The sequence below is a fragment of the Alosa pseudoharengus genome, unplaced genomic scaffold, assembly GCF_046254945.1.
Source record: "Alosa pseudoharengus isolate Yale_2024_CS ecotype anadromous, Long Island Sound unplaced genomic scaffold, YU_APseudo_1.1 YU_APseudo_1.1_scf_11, whole genome shotgun sequence".
In the NCBI taxonomy this organism is placed as follows: domain Eukaryota; kingdom Metazoa; phylum Chordata; class Actinopteri; order Clupeiformes; family Clupeidae; genus Alosa; species Alosa pseudoharengus.
The window spans coordinates 7,492,268-7,511,831 of NW_027468576.1; the positions used below are offsets into that span (position 1 = coordinate 7,492,268).

Sequence of the window (19,564 nt, forward strand, 5' to 3'; positions counted from 1 at the left end):
GAGCTACCTGTTGGAGACCCCTGATTTAAACCTGTTGTACAATCTTTATTTATAGTCTAAGGAAATATAGGGTAGACAAGTCTCACTCTCTATCCATCTGGACATACATGGCAATGCCTCCAGGCAGCTATTTCAGACAAATAAGATCAGGCTATTCCTATCTGAATAACTGGGGCGACGCTAATAATGAATGATGAATGTGATTTAAATGGAGTAAACAGTTGATGAGGTTGATTTGCTTATTGCACTTATTTTACTACTCAGTAATAGTGGAAATACACAAAATATTCATATTTCCAAAAATCTGAGTGGCAGGGTTAGTACAGGGCAGGACTTCCTGTTACAGACTCCCCCAATCATTTTTCCCGAAATAATTTGTCGCCTTTATAATGTCTGCTTTATGCAAAAATAGGGCTTCAAAATGACCCATGCTAGCAGGTAAAACATGATTTCTTTTTGGAAAGAGTGTGCCCTCCTGCCCCCCTAGTTTCTCTGCTTATTTTCATCTGACTGAGACACTGAGATACTAGTCTGGCCTCTCTCCATGCACTAGCATTTCCAACAACCCAAAAAAGTGGACCAATCATCGATGCCAGGGGATGACGTTGATTTTGAAATCGAAAGTGGCAGTGGTAAACGGTAGTAGCAATAATGTCTGTAAACATTTAAAAAAATGGCAGGCGGAAGAATGTGTTTTATACAGCAAAGGTAAAAACATTGTTTCCTGACTGCCCGTAATTGGTTAACCACTGATTTCAAAGTTAATGCAACGTCTACGCCCAGTATGATGATTGCGTTGGAAACATTTCCCAATGGAGAGTAGCCAGACTCTCTTCACAAAATGAGTGAGTCTGGTGAAACCAGGCTTGTAAAAAGTGTTTACTGCTTTTAATAGTTTTTTTGTATTTTGTTTTTAGCTGAAAAAAATATCAAAATTGAAGGCCAAAATGTAAAACCTGTTGTATTGACACTTTTCAGTTTATGAAATGTTTTCATTGATTAAAACCGGCTAAACTTTAATTTATTTTCACATCTTCCCACGTCATATAGTTTAGCAAGCCAATTTAATAGTTCTGGTTGCACATTTGAAGCTTAATCCCATTGTGAAGTTGCTGTTACCTACAACATGGCAGGTAGGTTCACCAGTCCAAACTACATATTGAAATGCCCATTTCACAATTAATTTAAATGGTCATTGATATAGAGATAACCTCCACTCCACCATAACTCCACCAACCCCCCTTCAAGTCAGTCCCTGCCAGTGTTTGACACATTATACACCAGTGGGTGAAATCACCTTCATACTAAAACACACAGCAGAAGCAGTTGTATATTTAAATGCGTTATAGCTCTTTTTCTATCAATGATGTACCAGGGATGCAGGCAAGTCCTGGGGCATTAAAACACACCAGCAGTCTGTGTCCTGCTGCCACACTGCCAGCTTGTGTGTGCTTTCCTGGTGTATGCTGTAATGGCCTGTGCACTGTGAGTATGCAGCTCTCTAAGCTGTTCTGTGCTTCAGCCCCGTTCTGCCTCTAAGTAACCAATCCGGTCCCTCAAGTATCCCATTGTTTAACCCCCCCCCAAACAACTCCTCCCACTCTTTCTTCTGCAGTTCACGAAAATCATGATATCTGATGCTACTGCTCAGTGTAGAGCAGTAGTTTAGGCTAGGCTATATGCTACCATGCATAATTTGTGCAATAGTATTTTGGGTTCTCATTCCACGTTTTTTGCTTGTAACTTGTGCCTCTCTTGTAATTTGTCTCCCACAGCGCCTTTTCATAAAAAAAGCCAAACAAATCACATTTCCATCTATGGGAGGCTCTGAGGCTAATAAAGCACCACCAGTTAGCATTGACCCCCATTCATTTTGGCGTCACTTTGACAGTGAATAACGTAAAATCTGAAGCATTTTAAGCCTTTATATGACCAATTTCTATTTCCAGAGAAACTTGTCAACATTGTGTGACTGGCGTCATAACCTTGTATCTCACTTTACAGCTCCGTAATAAACTTTTTTTCTAAACCAATGCTAAAATGATGTCATGAGCATGCGACTTTCAATCGCACATAAGAAAAGTGGAGATAGTCGCAGATAAGAAACTAGAAGGCAGTCCACGGGCATTTAGGAAAGCATTGAGAGATGTTTTGTTGGGTTAGCACTATGTCGGAACAAATCACCTACTAAAAGCTGCACTCGAACTGGGATTACTCAGCACGTTATCAATTTTCTTAGCGTGGCTACCAGATGACTTACTGTGTTCAGTCCATTGCTTAATGTCACATGTTTATCACTCAACTGACATCGAGGATGCGCAGTAGGCTACTTCAGGTCACCAACTGGAAATGGGTTCAAATTGGCTTTACTTGTCTCTGTTGAAGTCCTATGGGGTGGCTGTCCACTTCTTTTACTGTCTATGTTTCCATCTACAAGTCCATCTAGTTCTCAAGTTTTGTCCACCTTCTGCTATTTTAGCATAGGCCTAAGCCTACTAGCACAAGTTCTGCATACAGCCTACTATAAACTATAAAATCAGCTTAGTGGCCATAAAGACTTGTTGTCAATTGTGAATGAGATAAAAACTTTACACGACAATTCTACAAAACTGGCAATATAATATCGATTCTAATTATTTCTTATTTCCTACACTAACTACACTATTCATTGAATATGGGGTTCTGCCCCTCCCCCATGTATCCAGTTGTAGCCTACCCTATGGTTATACCAGGTTTATTCCAGTAAGAAATGGAGATTCCATTAATGCAAATAGGTACTTACTTTAATTCTGTGTTCCATTCATTTTCGGTAGAAGCAGGGATGGTGCAGTGAACTGAGATGGGCAAAACTATGCTTTGCAAATGACAAACAAATTACATTTCATTTTAATACTCTTTTACACAAATAAAAACAAAACACCAAAATGTTGTGTAGAAGAACACAAGGTAAGCTTACTTACCAATTATCCTCTTTCTCAAAATTTGAAAATATTTTATAAAAATGTACAAATTATTTTGAAAATAAGAAGTACAAAAAATAAATTTGCACAAAGATGAAAATATTATGAAAATTTAACTGTTTTGATGGAATTTTCTCAAAAAAGAAAAGAAAAAAAGAAACCATCAGCTATGTTATTGCTATGGCTGTGTCCCTCCTAGTTTCAACAAAGCTACAGCGACAACCGCCCAGGCCTTCCCCATTTTCGCCTGGCAGGTCACCGCTTCAGTGTTTGAGTGTCTGAAGCCGTTGGCTGCTCCTGAACCGTTTGGCTCTTTCTCCACTAGCATACAGCCCTACAATGCTCCTCAGTCTCTCTTAAATGCAATTTTTAACAGATTTTCGCGAACATTTTTAACCGTGTGTTGTAACCGGACGCTTATATGGGAATTTAACAAGCGGATCGTCGTTGAAGAGTGGGCTTATAACGCTTTGTTTTAGCCCTATTTAAAGAAATAGCCGTGGAGGAGGAAATTCCACACAGGCAACACAGCAACACAGAAGGCACCCCTTGTGTGATCCGGATATTAAAAGTGAGTGTTTTGGTTTATTATAACTATAGCTTTGACGAAAACGATGTAGCTAAGGGTTGAATTATTATGGACAATGCTTTATTTGGTCTCAATGCGATGTATTGTTTATATTATAAGGGCATTTGTTTAGTTGATTTGACTGGGGTGGGGGATGGGCAGAATGTGTGTGTGTGCGTCTGTGTGTGTGTGTGCGCGCGCGAGTGTATGTGTGTATGTGTGAGCGCGCGCCTGTCTGTAAATGCAGCTATCTTCCTTCTCACAACTTAACTAGGTAGATAGGATTCTGTGATATGGGGGTTACATGAAATAATGTAATCATTACTCTGACGTTTAATAGTTGTGATATTGTACATAGTCTTCTTTGGTATTAGATGAGCTTCCTAGCTAGGTCTAATTTATTGCTGATAGACTCAAACATGTAACGTTAGTTGTTAGTTTTTAACAGTATAGCGTGCCAGCGAACGTTAAATGTATTCGATCAAAATAGAAGCTTGGCTGGTCGCTGCTTGACAGACAGTAACCCCTTTACAGTGCAATAGCTAACTTTAGACCCCAGTTTGATCATGGGACATAACGTTAACTGTAGCTGCAATCGTGTTGGAACAAGAAATCCTCCTTGACTATGTTGATGTGTTGTGTAATATTTGGCGAGGTTGCTAATAATAATGCACACATAATCAATGTGTATCCTGCTTAGAGATTAGTTCTACTATTATGCTCATGTAAAACTAATTATGACCCTCCTATGTGGTATATTTTGGTTTATATTGTAAGAAAAACAGTGGAAGCCCACATGACAGCAATGTGGCTGAGGCTGAACTCGTGGGTGTGGGGGAGGGGAAGGAACTAGCTAGAGGGGGAAGGGAGGGAGAGAGAGTTAAAGCCAAGAGGATATTCTTAACTCACTGACAGTGGATTTAGGTTGTGTAGTAGTCTGGTGGAAGAGCACATAAAAAACGAGAGCCATTCGATTTTCAGATGATGTAGCAGTGTTTTAATTTGGTCAAGGAAGCTTTTTTATTTTCATGTTACTGAAGTCTTGAAAAAGTAAATGGATGTATATGCCCTTTGAGAAAAAAGTGAGATGGGTATATGCCTAGCCTACTATAAAGTATTTTTTAACATTACACTGTTACTGATTTATGGATTACAAACAATCAAGCAAACATTTTTGATGTAAAATGAGCTCCATGTCCACATTCTCACTTGTAGCCGCTGGTTCAAGAGAAGGGAAGAAAAGTGCACAACAGACACTGATTTCAGAGTTCTCTGGTGATTGGTAATTTTACTACAAATATTAATTTACTGGTATTCTGAACCTATATAATGTGGTGTTATGAAAGCCAGTCTTCTTTTACTGGAGATCAGTGTACACAATGGCTTAGTGTTTCCTTGTGTTAAAATATAACCCAAAAGTCGTTTAATTATGTGAAATGACAATAAACGCCATGGCAGTCATCTTATGTTTAACAGTACCCAGTGAATGCCTGGTCTTGAGCTAGTGCATCGCTCAAAGACACACTCTGCTAGAGTGACTCAGTTATGTAACTGGTGCTTGACAGAAAATTCAAAGATGAGGGGGAGGGGAAATGTAGCCTCTCTTTGTTTGTTGATATTATTTAAACATTTGACATGAATACTAAATCAAAAATTGCACGGTTGAAGTTGTTACTTGGAATGGTGTGATTTTTTTTTCTTTTTTTTTTTTTCTGGCAAAATGCAATGATAGGCCTACATATTGACCCCATTTCTGTATGTGGCCTCAAGCTGTCTTTCTTCAGATAAGATGGCCAGATGTTGTGGAAATATGTACCATGGCGTTTTTTTGTTCCTCTGAGCCGTTTCCTGCCTGTGTCATTGAATAGAATTATCAATAATTATAAACAATAATACAATTCAATTGTGCAAAGTGAACATTATGAAATGTTGTATAATTGTCACAGAGTGATGCTGTCTGGTTGGAAGATCCACTCCTCAATCTTTGGGATACAGTTGGCCTAAATATTTTTTATCAAACATTTTTATTATAATCACTGGCAGTAATGGCTGATCAGGGGAAACCAGGGAGGCAATGCCAATTCGGAAATTTAAGAAAGGGAAAAAAGAACGAGAGTTATGTGATTCTCTGTGTGTTTTTATAAAAAAAATGGCCAGGTCACAGATTTTGTAGCCTGTGAATGTTAGTTCAGAGGATGCCAAATAATGAAGGAAGATAGTGACACCTTCACTTGTCAATACATTTTGATATTCTAATTTGAACATCAACCACAAATGAAAAGTAGGAAACCAAATGAAAATGTAAAAGCGACAAATAATACACTAACTCGTAAACTTTACATATTTCGAAAGACTACATTTCAGGTGCAGGGTCATGCTGCTTCAATGTGGCTTGGTAGTACTGGGGAAACCTCTGGACTTTTACAAGCAACTGTAGCGAGAATGTTTTCCGTTTCCATCATGTCGACTTTCTTACCCATTTTGCACCACTTTTCCATCTTTCAGATTGTAATGCTGAGATGGCTCCATAACAGGAAAAAATAACGGGGGTGTATGGTAGGAATCTATAATGCGAAACATGGCGGAAATCGGTTTAGCCATATTTCGGATAAACCACTAAAACAAGGCTTTAAAAAGGCTATTCTTTGCATTTATTGCACATACACCAAATTTTGTGACACGTCCCGACAGTTAATTAGAATTAAACTGAGGGCAAAATATCAGTTATTGCGTTTCCAACAATGCTCTTTATTTTACAGGGAAGGTCTTCTAGTTACAATTCGGTGTATGCATGTAAGGCTCTTTAGCCAGTTGATATATTTCTGGTGGAGTATTAGCTGTGTTGTAGCTGCATCTTCAATTTTGTGACTGTTGTGCCCCTCTGTGTTGGTCATCGGCTACCTAACAAAATTGAAGATGTAACGATAGAAAAATTGTTTTACTGTATCTGTTTACACGGACCCGGTTGGGTGTTGCATCTAGTAAATAAGCACACATTAAGATGCTAAAGGATATACGCGAGTCAAAGTTGAATAAAGAGTTGCCCATTGGCCGTGTCCAAGTGAACATGAAAGTAACAGAAGATGCCACTACAACACTGCTAACGCTCCACCAGAAATATATAGGGCTGGGCGATAAATCGATTTTATCGATTAATTCGAATTTGAAGTTCAGGTCTATTTATTTGAATAAAAATCGTTTTTTAACTTCACACGCTCCCCTTGAGCACCCGTAGTTCAGAGTGGGCACATAGTTTTCCTAGTTCCCACACGCAAACAACATGACAGCAAACAGGGAAGAGCTTGTTCCCAGGAGAGGCACTGTGTCATCAGTTGTTTGAAAATTTGTTCGGTTTTGCGGCGTCAGATCAGATCCAGAACAAACAAAGACCCGCTGCAAAATGTGTTTAAATGCTGTTGTTATCAAAGGTAACAGCACAACAAATTTATTGCAGCACCTCAGACAGAAGCATGCAGCCGAGTGAGTGGTGTTGCTCTCTATTAAATGACCGCGGCAGCACAAACACACTCGCCAAAAAGTTTTGTTTCGGAAAAGTTATTAGTATTTCAGTGATTATTATTTTCAATTCCTGCCCGAAAATGCTTATTCAGATCTAAACACTTCACCTGCGCATACTACATGATCTAATTTGATGCCTACATAACACTGCAGGTTGGGCATCATCCATAGAAAATATGGATTTACCGAAACATTAAAATATTTTTTACTCTAATCCCAACCACCTTTTTTAAAAAATAATTCTGGACACAGTATTGGCTCAGTGCTTGCTTTTAATCCGACATATGTAGCCAAGGGTCAGGGACAGTCAAGACCATAGGTGAATTTTTTTTTTCTTTTTTTAATTAAATATGTGTAAATAGAAGTCGTGGCATGCATAGGTGTAAAAATAATGTCTAGAAGTTGAAACATTTGCAAAATTAGAAAGGAAACACACAAAAGGGTATATGGTAGCATCAGACAGAAATGTTGGAGACAATTTTGGGGGACGTTAGTCGTATGGCTTAGGAGACATAATTTGGCGTTACTATGCTCTGTGACACTAGCCTAGGTGAAACCAGACAAATCTGTGAGCGTATTTGAATTGGCTCTGCAATTGCTTCTGGCAATTCTTCAATTCACAGCAATTTCAAAAATAAAGAAAAAATCAGTCAAACCAATCAAAACTGGTTATCCTTGTGGGGCGGGCTTTATACGATGACAGAATGGGAGCATGGTTAGGAGCACTATTGAACACAACCAATAGAGTGTGGTAGTCACCCGGAAGCTTGTAGCTTGTTGATATGTTTTATTTAACAGCGTGATTCTTGCTCGGTAAAGCTAACAAGATAACAAGCTACTGCTTGCCTTGTGACGACAGCACGGGAGACAGTTTATAGTTTAACGTTTTTTGCTGGTAGCAGAGGCATAGCAACACTCATATTTTAGCGATATAGCAGATCCAAAGTCCTCATGGAGACAACATACATGCTGATTTTTTTATGATTGGGGGATCATTTTTTATTATTCCCCAAACCCCATTCATTCGAGTATAGAGATTCTTTCTTATGAACGGGATCCTGCAAAAATCCTAATAGAACGCATACAAAATGACGGTAGTGTCTACCACACTCTATTAGAGACTTGTATATTCATTGGGATTGAGTGAACAACTGTATTTGAAACTGTTGTTAACAAAAAAGATGTGTTTGCTGTAGGCTACTTCTGAAAAGATTTGTCAAGAGTTGAATGTACCAAGTTTGATTTCACTACTGGTTATGTTCCTTGGAAATTAATAAAGCATTCCAGACCAATTATCTGTTTAGAATCGGTCTGATGTTAGCTAGGCTACTATTAATACATAAACAGGAATTTGAATGAAATATTCTGTGCAACTCATAAACATTATAATGGAAATTTTGTCTTATTTATACAAAGGACGATAGTTGGGTTATTGCAGTCCATGTAAAGGTAGTGAGGATTGAATTGTGAGAAATCAGTATGAGAATATCCGCATGCTAGGTCTAGGCCTAGGCCTAATACTTCTTGGTTTGATCATGTCAACTCCTATTGGATCAATATGCGTGTGATCACTATGATTTATGCATATATTACAGTGAGACCCTAGAGAGCTAAATTGGCAAATTCAGATTATTATCAGTCTGACTGTCGGAACTATCCACATGCTACTCTCTGCAATGAACGCCTTTTTTCTTGGCACAGCACACAACAATGCCATCAAATCCAGAGTGAGGGATGTACTTATTGTGATGTTATAGTTGTGGAAAGCATTGTGCAATACGATTCTGAAAGTTGCAAAGCATTAAAAAAAAATGTAAATTCAGTCGATCCTAGTCATCGTCATGCCCTCATTGGAAAGCTGATTGTAGATATTTCTCACTGCTTGTGCTTTGTAGTTGATATGTGATATTGTATAAATTTACTAAGAGGACAAAAGAGCAAACCAAGAGAGTGCAAGATCTCAAATGGAAAGCTAGGTTGGCAACAGGAATGACAAACCAGCAATCGCTGATTAGATGAGTAATTTGTGTTTGAAGCACGATTGTTTCCTCCTTCATATGTAAATGGCGAACTTTGAAAATGACCACTACAAAACAGGCAAATCTGAACAACGACTGTGACACACTCTGATGCAGACTCTGATGCAAACCATCCCTCTGATCACTGCTCCCTCCACACATTACTTTATCACTCTGAACTACAAGGCAGCCAATCAGCGTAAAGCTCACCTAATTAGAGGATATAGAATCTGAGCATATTTTTGACAGACCAAAGTTACATACCTTCTATGTTAAAGAAAAAATACTCCGTTCATCTATTCTATTTTATGGCCTATTGAATTTTGGCTCCTGTATGGTGCATATCATATCGACATAGGAAAAAGTAGGGCTGACTTTACTTTGTTTAGTCAGCTGCCTTAAGTAAAAATGGTGTGCATTTCATCATTATCAAAATCCGGAGTTAAAGTGAAGAAACATCAATGGTAAGGCCCGTTTGAAAATGTAAAGGCAGTAAGGCACCCCCAGTTTGCTCTGGGGTAGATCATTGATTGTCTCTGATTTACTATGGTAAATCTTGTTCATCGTATACATTTGAAGTGGATTCATTTGTTTACCTGTCAAGACTCTGGCATTCCTGTTTTGCCTTGTTTAGGTAAAGTACTAGCTTCCAAAAAATAATGTCACCTTCACTGTGCCATTGGGAAAAGGACAAATTATTTTTTGACGCACACACACACACACACACACACACACACACACACACACACACACACACACACACACACACACACAGAAACAGTCACACACAAACAGGCAAAAAGACTTTAAATGCTCATTGTTCTCTCAGAGCACAACAACAACCAACAGTTCCCCTCCCCCACACTGCCTGGCTCAGGCTTTTATGGAGAGTTCCTGCATGGGTGTGTGTCTGTGACCTGGAGGTCAAGTTCAGTTTTTTTTTTGTCTGTGTGTGGTCTGCACTTGCACTTATAGAGAAGTTGTTTGGTAGGTTTCAGTGGTTTAGGCTATAGTAAAAACAAATGCATTGAACATGAAGATTGCTCCTTCAGATTATACAGTACTGAGTTGAATACATAGGAAGTCACTTGCTGACTTAAATGATGGGTAATGTCAATCTCTGGCTATACAATTTTGTTAACCATTGCTTAATAGTGTCTGGCAGACTTGCCAGCACACACACACTGTTCTGCAACACATATTCAGTGAACAGAGAAGTCAGTTTGGTATGATGTAATTTGTACTCTCTACTCAGAATGTTTTAATGTGGCAGGTTTGGTTCTTTCTCTGTTTCAGACCGCCCACAGTAAGCTTGTGGGCTGATGGCTGTACTACAGATTACACAACAAAGATTTAGTATGTTGGTGTTTGGGAGCAGAATAATTCTGCATATTGGTATAGTCTACTAAACAATAACTTAGCCTGATTTTTTTTTATCGTATTGTATCATAATGTTTAAATTACTTAAGGCCTCATCTGTTTATTCATGCCTTTTTCTTTCACAGGAAAATACTTATAAATATTGATAATTATTGGGAACATTTTCTTATTATCGATGCAGGGGAAAAGCCATTTATCTGCACAGAATCAGATCAGAATCAGATGGTTTGGTTTAGAGATATGAGGTGCACAACTCATTTTATTTATTCATTTTTTTTGTGAGCCTGACAGTAGATTTAGGGTGTCAATATGTGACATGGTACCATGTCAGTGTTAATTAAGTTACAATGTTGCTGTGTTACATAGGCAAACGTAATGTTCTTCCAGTTACATTTACATTCATTACTTATTAATCATCTTGACAACAGTGGCTGCTTTTGGTCACAATATGAGACAGCCATTTCTAGCTGTTTTGCAATTGGAAGTACTTAAAGGAAAACTCTATGGAACTCTATCTATGTGCAAATAGTTCACAGATATAGCTGGACTATTGTTAGCTGGCTAGCTAAATATGCACTGTAAACTAGGGTTGGTCTGTTGGGCGTGATGGTTGACCGACATCATGATGGAAAGCAAACATCGTGATGTCAATCCCCCACAAGCCAGACACACACTTATTCTATAGACCCTGTTTTAACATAGGCTAAAACATAAAAAAACATAAATGAGTGGAAATCGGGATTCGTTATTTTTAAAATTTGTTTGCTGCGCTGGTGCGCCCTGCCTCCAGTAACCTGGACTGTGCGATCGCAGCCCCTTACTTTCACTTTCCGCTGCCCCTGCTCATAGTTGGCATGGCCAGTAATAACGTGGTATGAGTATCATTGAAGTATCATTGTCCATGTAAACTCAACTTTCTGATGTGTGTCTGGGATAACATTTAGCAGCATAAAAAAAACTTGATATAGTGTCTACTCACTTTATTGAGAATGGTTTGAAATAGTCATAAGGTATAAGTCAGTACTATTTGCATATTTTTACATCATGGACATATAAAACTGCTGTTGCTGGCATGGAGTCAAGAGGGATCTCTGCAGATGCAGATGGAGAGTGGAAGCTGGGTTTTCCGGAATGGTCGAGACAGCAGGGTGAGGAGTAAACACAGCTTTAGGGGAGAAACACAATGATCATCTAACGATATTGGTATTTGTGGCATTCTCTAATTCTATATTACTTGAAAGTAGATAGTGTTTTGCTCTTATGTGACACAGATCAGATATGCTCTTCTACATGTAAACAGGAAAAAGACGTACAATCGGATATTCGGATACAGTCCTCATTCAATATGTGGATATAAATCGGATATGTGCCAATCCGACTGTAGTGTAAACAGGTAGATCAGACATTCCCTGACATTTTCAACTTGCGCATTGTTGAAAATGGCCACAATCTTTTACGTTTTCGCATTTACATTACATACAATGTTGCTTTCAGTTTCTCGTGAACGCACGAGTAATGAAAACAGATGGAAACGCTACAATAAAGGTGGCAGGCTCTCCACTTTCTTTTTTTGCCTTAAAATAAAAATTATAGCCTATTTTTTTAACTTCTCAAGATGAAACGAAAGTAAACAACTAGCCACTGAAATAACCTAATGCTAGCTTATTTCGTGCATTTGCAGTGCTGTCTGTTTGCTTTCATTTCGGTGACCAAAATTCCTCTGGTGCGCATGCGCATTGTGTCAGGTGTTATACAAGTTAGTGAACCATGTAAACACAGATATCTGATATGGGCCTGATGTAAACAGGCAGGTATATATAGGCAATATAGGTAAGAAATCGGAATTGTGCATCAAGGCCTGCCAGTATAAATGCAGCCTATTTGAATAGTGTTGGGTTCAGGTTGCTTACTTTCCTGTTGGACCGCATCAGAGTTAGCCATGATGGGAATGAGAGTATGTCTCTTTGAGGGTCTTGGGCTGATTATTTTGTTGTGTGGATGGATGTGAGTATACTGCATTGACCTGCACAAACGGACCAAACCAATGGGTCAAATGCACTACACAGCAGGTGTGAAAGCACCCTATGTTTTTGACACTAGTATTTATTTTCACGCTACATGTCACCCTTAGAACTCATTCTGATGTGTACTTCTCAGGTGGGGTCAGGAAAACCCCTGAATTTATCACAACTGAGGTCCATTTAATTTCTTTTGCTCCCCATCATGTGTCAGTACAGTACATGGGTGATGAAATGAAAGTAATTACTTTTCTTACCATGAAGATGACCACTACCGCCCTTTACCGGTAATGGCTCATCATTTTAGTGAGTGCCAAAGACATTCTTGGTCCCTCCATAAAGAAATTAAGTAACCATGGAGGATGAGAAATGAAACCTCTACAAAAAAAACAATGTTGATGTTGCATACGGGTACCTATGTTACCTAGGAGACACACTGTAAAATTACTTTTATGTAAGATCAATACTTTCCAAGATACAGCCAGTTTAACGGGGGGAGGGGGGTCTTGATTTTGTTCGACCTCTTTTTTTTGTCAAAGTTCACAAGCCCATAGCACAAGAACTAAACCATGTAGGAGGCTCAAATTTTGCATGCTGGTACATAAATATGAATAGTATGTAGCAAAATCGTCACGTTTGGTCTGGATGATTCTGCATGGTAATAGCTGTCCCTCAAAGTTGATCAAAATGTTATTGGAGTTTTTGGCTGGGCTCTGTTTAGGCCTTCAGAAGACATATTTGTACATAGGCTCTTAATTTATTTTCCTTGTTGAGATAAGTAGACACACTCTACTTGCAATGAACAGAAAATAAATTAATTCAGGGCCTGATCAGCAGACCTCACAAGTCTGAAAAATCATGTTGGATGTCACTTTCAGAGCACCCTAACACTTTGTGTGAATGTAAAAAGATTTGTTTTATATTTTTTCTTTATTCTCCATGATCCCTTCTTTTTAAAAATATCAATTTGACTTGTCTTATGCAAATCTTTCTTTTTTATTTTCTACCCTGAACATGGGCAAAATGCACCATTGAGATCAATATGTTTTGTATCGAGTAAGGTGGCACTGAAATCACTGAATCACTGAAATTGAAAAGGATATCCCCACCCCTGCTCAGGTACTCTCAGGTGATCGCGTCAGAGCAAAATTTGCCTTTGGTTATTTACTCTTAACATCAATGCTATACAAAACATATTGATCTCAATGGTGCATTTTGTGTTGTTTTGTGTAGCATTGATTGTATAGCATTGATGAAGAGTAGATAGAGAGCGTATAGCAATTTCATAACATTGCATTTGATAGTTATTGAAAGAAAATGGAGTAAATGGGGTAGGGTGAATGTTCAGATTAACATGTAATGCTTTGGACCACATCTAGAGCTGAAGATACAGTTTGTGGTGTTTGTGTTTTTGCAATAGCCACACAAACTCCCTCAGCCATTCCCAGCGACAAATTTGCAGGTCGCACAAGTGCCAGTAGTTGTAAAAAATACTTGCTTGTCTCAAAAAATGGTTGAAAAATGCAACCATTTGGTCGCAGTTTGGAGCCCAGCATTCTGTCAGTCTGTACATTTGAAATAGGTTCCCCAGCAATCTACACTATAGGCTTTCAAGTCAGGTGTTGAGGTTTGTTCACCTTTTGGGGGGTTTGGAAGTTTGGAAGAGTATTTTTTGATATTGATACTAGTTTTGAACTTGGACATGAAACCAACCCTAGGGTTAATCAAAGTTCAAGGTCACTGTGACCACAAGTCCCATTCTTGTGAAAGTGATACTTTAAGAATGCCTTGAGGCATGTGCTTCAAATTTCGTATGAATCTAAAGATTAACTAATTAGCTTTTGGAGGTCAAAGGTCAAGGTCAGTGCAACTACATGTCTGTCCCATTCCTGTGAACACAATATCTCAAGAATGTCTTGAGGCACGTTCAAGAACGTCTCAAGGCATTCTTAAGATATTACATTTACAAAAATGGGACATACTAAATTGAATTTTAACATTTATGTAGACAGTGCTGTTTGTCAGACCTTTATTGAGTAAACAAGTTTTCTTTCCACATACTGCATTAGGAATTCACAAATTCATCAAACTGATGAGATCTTGGTATTCTGATGCATCACTACAGTATTTGTGTTTAGAGGTGATGCTTGATCGGCTGTTACAGATATTTTGAATGAACTGAAGCATCAGCAAAGAAACTTTCCTTTACCAGATAGAATAATGACACTTGGCTGATTATGTTATATGTTAAGTTATAGGTCTTGAAGGTTATCAAGTTCTGGCATCAGTGAGAAGTACCAGATATGGCATTGATCCCCTGAAGGGCTCTCAGAGGGCCGTTAGTGTGGAGTGACTGTGGCAGGCATTCAGTCAGTCAGAGGGCCAGAATTTGTCCCCCATTAACAGGGTTCCCGTGGGGTCTTAAAAAGCCTTTTTAGCATATTTTCATTTTGGGCCTAAGATTTTGGGCATTTGGAACGTGACACGGATGTTTTTCCTTGACTATACAAGTGAGCAATGTCAAAATCAATTGGTTTGTAGACGTTGTGTGTGAAAGGTTACTAATGTGATTGCTTTATCAGTAAATTAAATTAATGCTTATTCAATGACTGAATTCATTAAAATAAAAAAAAAATGTTTTCGAATTTCTTTGATTTGAATATTTCTTTGGGAATGCGTCGTGTAGGTCTTAAATTTCAATCTTTATGGTCTAAAATGTCTTAAAAAGGTCTTAAATTTGACTTACTGAAACCTGCAAGAACCCTGATTAAGGAGGAGCAATGCTCCAGAAAAGAGGAAGAAAAAGACTCAGGGCCAGATGTACTAACGTTTTTGCGCCCACTTCAGGCGTATTTGATTTGCAACATTCAGGCGTATTTGATTTGCGCTTTTCCGTGTCATGCATATTCATAGGAGGGTCAGGGGAAAGTGGGAGTATCGTGCAAACACATGGGAGGAGAAGTGCTAATAGCGATTGATTAAGTATTCCGCCATATGTATGAAAACAGTGCACGTCTGTTTTGCGGTGAAAAACTTGCGCCTGTTAAAAGTGTAATCTAAATCGCGGTTAAATGCGTCAATTAGAGAAACTTTTAGAGACCGCTGAATCAGTATTTAGAGCATCGGTTTTCTTCATTATACTATGTCAAAAGCAACCTTAACTTTTGTTTCCCTTTCTAATATCGTATTTTCACTTTCACAACATAACCTTCCCAATCTGCTAGACTAGATAGCCCTAGTCTCCGTGCATTAAATAGTACATTTTTAAGTAGACTAGTCTACTCTGTATGTCGCTGCTTGTTGACATCTTATTATCATGTATGATCGCTAAAGTTTGATTCTTTTTAATGTCGCAATTGGTTAACTCTATTCAACTGCGCTTGTGGTTCAGCTGTGGGCACGCAATTAGCGTTGTAGAGAGGGCAAGGGTGGACGGTGATGAGCGCTGTTTACGTAATGAAGTGACAGCTTAGTAAATTCCCTGCAATATGGCAAAGCACAGCGTTGGCTTTCTGTGCATAGAAAAACTCGGTATTAGCGCTTTCTCAGTACATCCGGCCCTCAGTGTAGAATGTTGATTGCAGGACTGCCAGCTTGACAAGGTGCAGAGTGAACAAGTTGAAAGCCTTCTAGGATCCCCCCCCCACCCCCCCCATCTCACTTACACACACAGACCCACCCTGACTTCATTTACCACACATGGTGCCGGGAAAGGAGGGGTAAAATGTGATGAAAACAGGACGTTTTAGTGCTGGAAGTGGGGGAGGAGAGTAGAGGGTGCCTAGACAGACATCAGTGGGATCTGATTAGTGTAGTTGACAGTGCTGCCACTACTGCAGTTTGCTATAGACTCTCTCTGCACTGCACAAATCAGCAGACTGTGTGTTTGTGTGGGCTCAGCCTCAGACCCTTTACTACAGACTTGTTATCTGTGCAATAATGAGATAACACATGTACACACACACACACACACACACACACACACACGCACGCACACACACACACGCACACACAAAATGTATTTCTGTTCGCCTTCCTTTCCACACAGTCTTACACCTATGAATTCAGATATAGGCGTACACACACACACATACAGTCTACATTTTTTTCCCTTGGCCTTTACCCCCTCCCCCACTCTCTCTCTCTCTCTCTCTCTCTCTCTCTCTCTCACACACACACACCATATTATCTGTCTGGTCCCAGCTGAAAGTGTGTGGAATGTTTCCTCATTGTTCCCCTTGTCCATTTTTCTCCCTGCTCTGCACTCTGCAGATTAATTGTGCTGCCTGGGCCACCGTAGACCCAGGTCACCACATTCCTCTGGGATTAGTCAAGTCAAACACCTCATGTACAGACTTAAAATGGCCACATTTTATGCAGTGTGCAGCCTGACTGTCTCAAGGCTCTCAAACTTTGTGTTTTTAAGAATGATCAACTTCTGAGTTCACAAAAACACAGGAGCAAACGCTTATCCCTGTTGGCGTGAAATCTGATCCTGGGAAATTTTGTAGGCATCATAACCAAACACTGTGTACTTTGCGATGTCATACTACATGGAGTTAGATGTGATGAAATCTGCCATTGATGTTGGGTTAACCCAAATGGATACACGGATGTGGCTTGGACTTTCTTGTTCTTTCAGTTTAACAAAAAGTAAGTTACTCATATAAGACTACTGAATCTTCCGGACATCTTTGTATTATATTGGCTAGTTTTGTATGTTAATCCTTTTTTTTATCCAGTCACCAGCCATTTTGTGTCCAGGCATCACTTTCTTTGATCCTATCAAAATGTCTGCCTGTGCAACATAGTATAAAGTGTAAAAATGAGACACTGAAGCAATGAATTCATCTCTACACATCATAATCAGAGGTTAAGACAGAGACAGCCATGGCTAGATGAATTCTACATTTTGGTTTGAAAAAGAAGCATCTGCAAAGTTGTGAAGGGGAGTGCCCTGACTCGCTATATTATACAGATATGCTGTGTTTTGTAGAGGTCTAAGGCCCGTGCTACACGGGATCCGCAACTGAAGCACTCCGCTCACAAAGCGTAAAAATAATTTTAGTAATTTTTTGAATGTATGCACCGCTATTAGTGTCTGGTGTAGCCAGTTCCATTGATTACAGTGGAAGCTAATTGTTGTAGCAGACGCTCTGCGAGCGGAATGCTTCAGATACGTGCCCGATGTAGCCTCCCTGTGAGGCCCATGGCATGGGCTGTACTGTGAGTTGATGATGGTTATGAATGTCCATGTGAGTTTTCCAAGTCACAATCCCTCACTAGAATTTGTAGATGGAAAGTAAAAAGCTGGTAAAGAAACCTGTTGATTACCTTCTGTGCGCTTTTCTGAAGTTTTTGGTGGACTCAAAAGAAGGCAGTCTGTGCTTGTTATCCCTGCACAGGATCTTCAGTGAACCTTTTGGCTGAATTTTGAAAAGGGAATATTGGCCTATTGGCCTTTATTTCTAAAGCGTGATGGGAGGCATGGAAGTCCCAGCAACCCTGCCTTTTACTGCCTCGTTGACCTTTTCCTCTCCCTGAGCTCTGAACAGTGATCTCAAGTGACCCAATTAAATAATATCATCCTACACCTGGCTCTCACCTTGGTTACACGCTGGCAGGAAGGTGGGGGTGGATGTTTATGTCTAGCTGGACATGAGGAGGGTACTGACATGTGGTGGAAGGGGCTTTCATTTCCTGTGTAAAATAGTCTTCTTGTAGTCATTAAATGTTTTGCCATGTGTTCATGTTAAGTTTGTGATGCTGGCCCATTATGTATTCGTAGACTTTTTGTCTTTTTCTCAACTGTGAGATGAGCCTGTGTGAGTCATACCGTGTAATATGCAAGGCAATAAATAAGTCCAAACTAAAGCACACAGAACAAAGTCATGAAATGACAACGCTGAACCATCTCAACAATTGGCCCATTTCTAGAGCGTGTTAATGTCAACTGAGACTCTAAGTTAAACATATATCATACGTATTTAGGGACTAGCAGCAAAGCTGGGCATTGTCATGGTTTTTACCTTTTCATATTGTATTGTTGAACATTTAAGTTTAATTGAATGGGATATAACATCAGCTACATAACTGGCTTTTCAAATGAATACATTTAAACCTAATGTTTTTTAAGTGTTCCCTAGCGTAGCAGCTAGTCAGCTAAAAGGCACTGTTTTCTGCATAGACTGATGCAAGGTTGAATGTCTTCAGTAAAAGTTGCTCTTGGGTTTAAAATGATCCCGACTACTTGCGGATGATGTTAAATAGCTTCACACAGACATTAAAAAATCTTGAGAGCAATAACGGGACGGCAGTTGGGCGAAGGGTTTACTGTTATATCAATGGAGTGAAAGTCCCCCCTCCCCCCTGGTTCCAGTTCCCACTGCAGGATTAGCGTTAATGATACTAGGTCATCAGGGAATAGATTAAAGATTTCACTTTACCGTTTAGTTTCCATTCCCACACAACAACATAACACTTAATCAACAGTTTTTTAGACAGAGTGGGAATGACATAAGAGAAACTTGTATTTGCATTAAACCCTTGAGTTTATCTCATCTTATTATGGCACAACTGAAAGAGGCATTAACCTGCAGGTGTGATTTATGAGACCAGGGCTAGTTAATTATACAGTTTGTCTCTGGAATTCATTCTATTGATTTACAGATGGACACTGGAGACGTGGTCTCAGAAATGGTGCTGGCTAACTGACCACACCAATTTCTCAGTTTGCAGAGATACTTGTGTTCACAGGTGAAGGAAATCTTAATTTCTCCTGTAGATTATTAACCTAGTTGATGATTGTTCGCACAGATGAGTTTGAGCAATCGGCTTTAAAATGGTGTAAAAAGCTCTTGTGTTTTGGTCTAAATGGATTCTATTTTCTCTCCACCCTCTTTTCTCCATTTTGTGCTGTGGATTATGCGTTACTAAGTGTACTCTTTTGATCCCGTGAGGGAAATTATATCTAAATTCCCTATATCTATATCTTGTGGCAAATTGTAACATGATATTTCAGATTTGTAGATGTACATATTTTCCATGGATAATATGCACAATATCTTCCTAAACGAACTTAGGCCTATGTTGTTACTATAA

The 19,564-nt window shown here is 39.2% G+C and overlaps 1 protein-coding gene across 1 annotated transcript in view; it reads left to right on the top strand.

The window, feature by feature from the left end:
* The first annotated feature begins 3,251 nt into the window (after window positions 1-3,251).
* tbl1xr1a (TBL1X/Y related 1a) overlaps window positions 3,252-19,564 on the top strand; it is a 44,563-nt gene continuing 28,250 nt past the window's right edge. The window contains exon 1 of the mRNA XM_076277892.1: window positions 3,252-3,531. The gene's annotated coding sequence lies outside the window, so the exon portion shown is untranslated. The remainder of the gene's footprint in view (window positions 3,532-19,564) is intronic.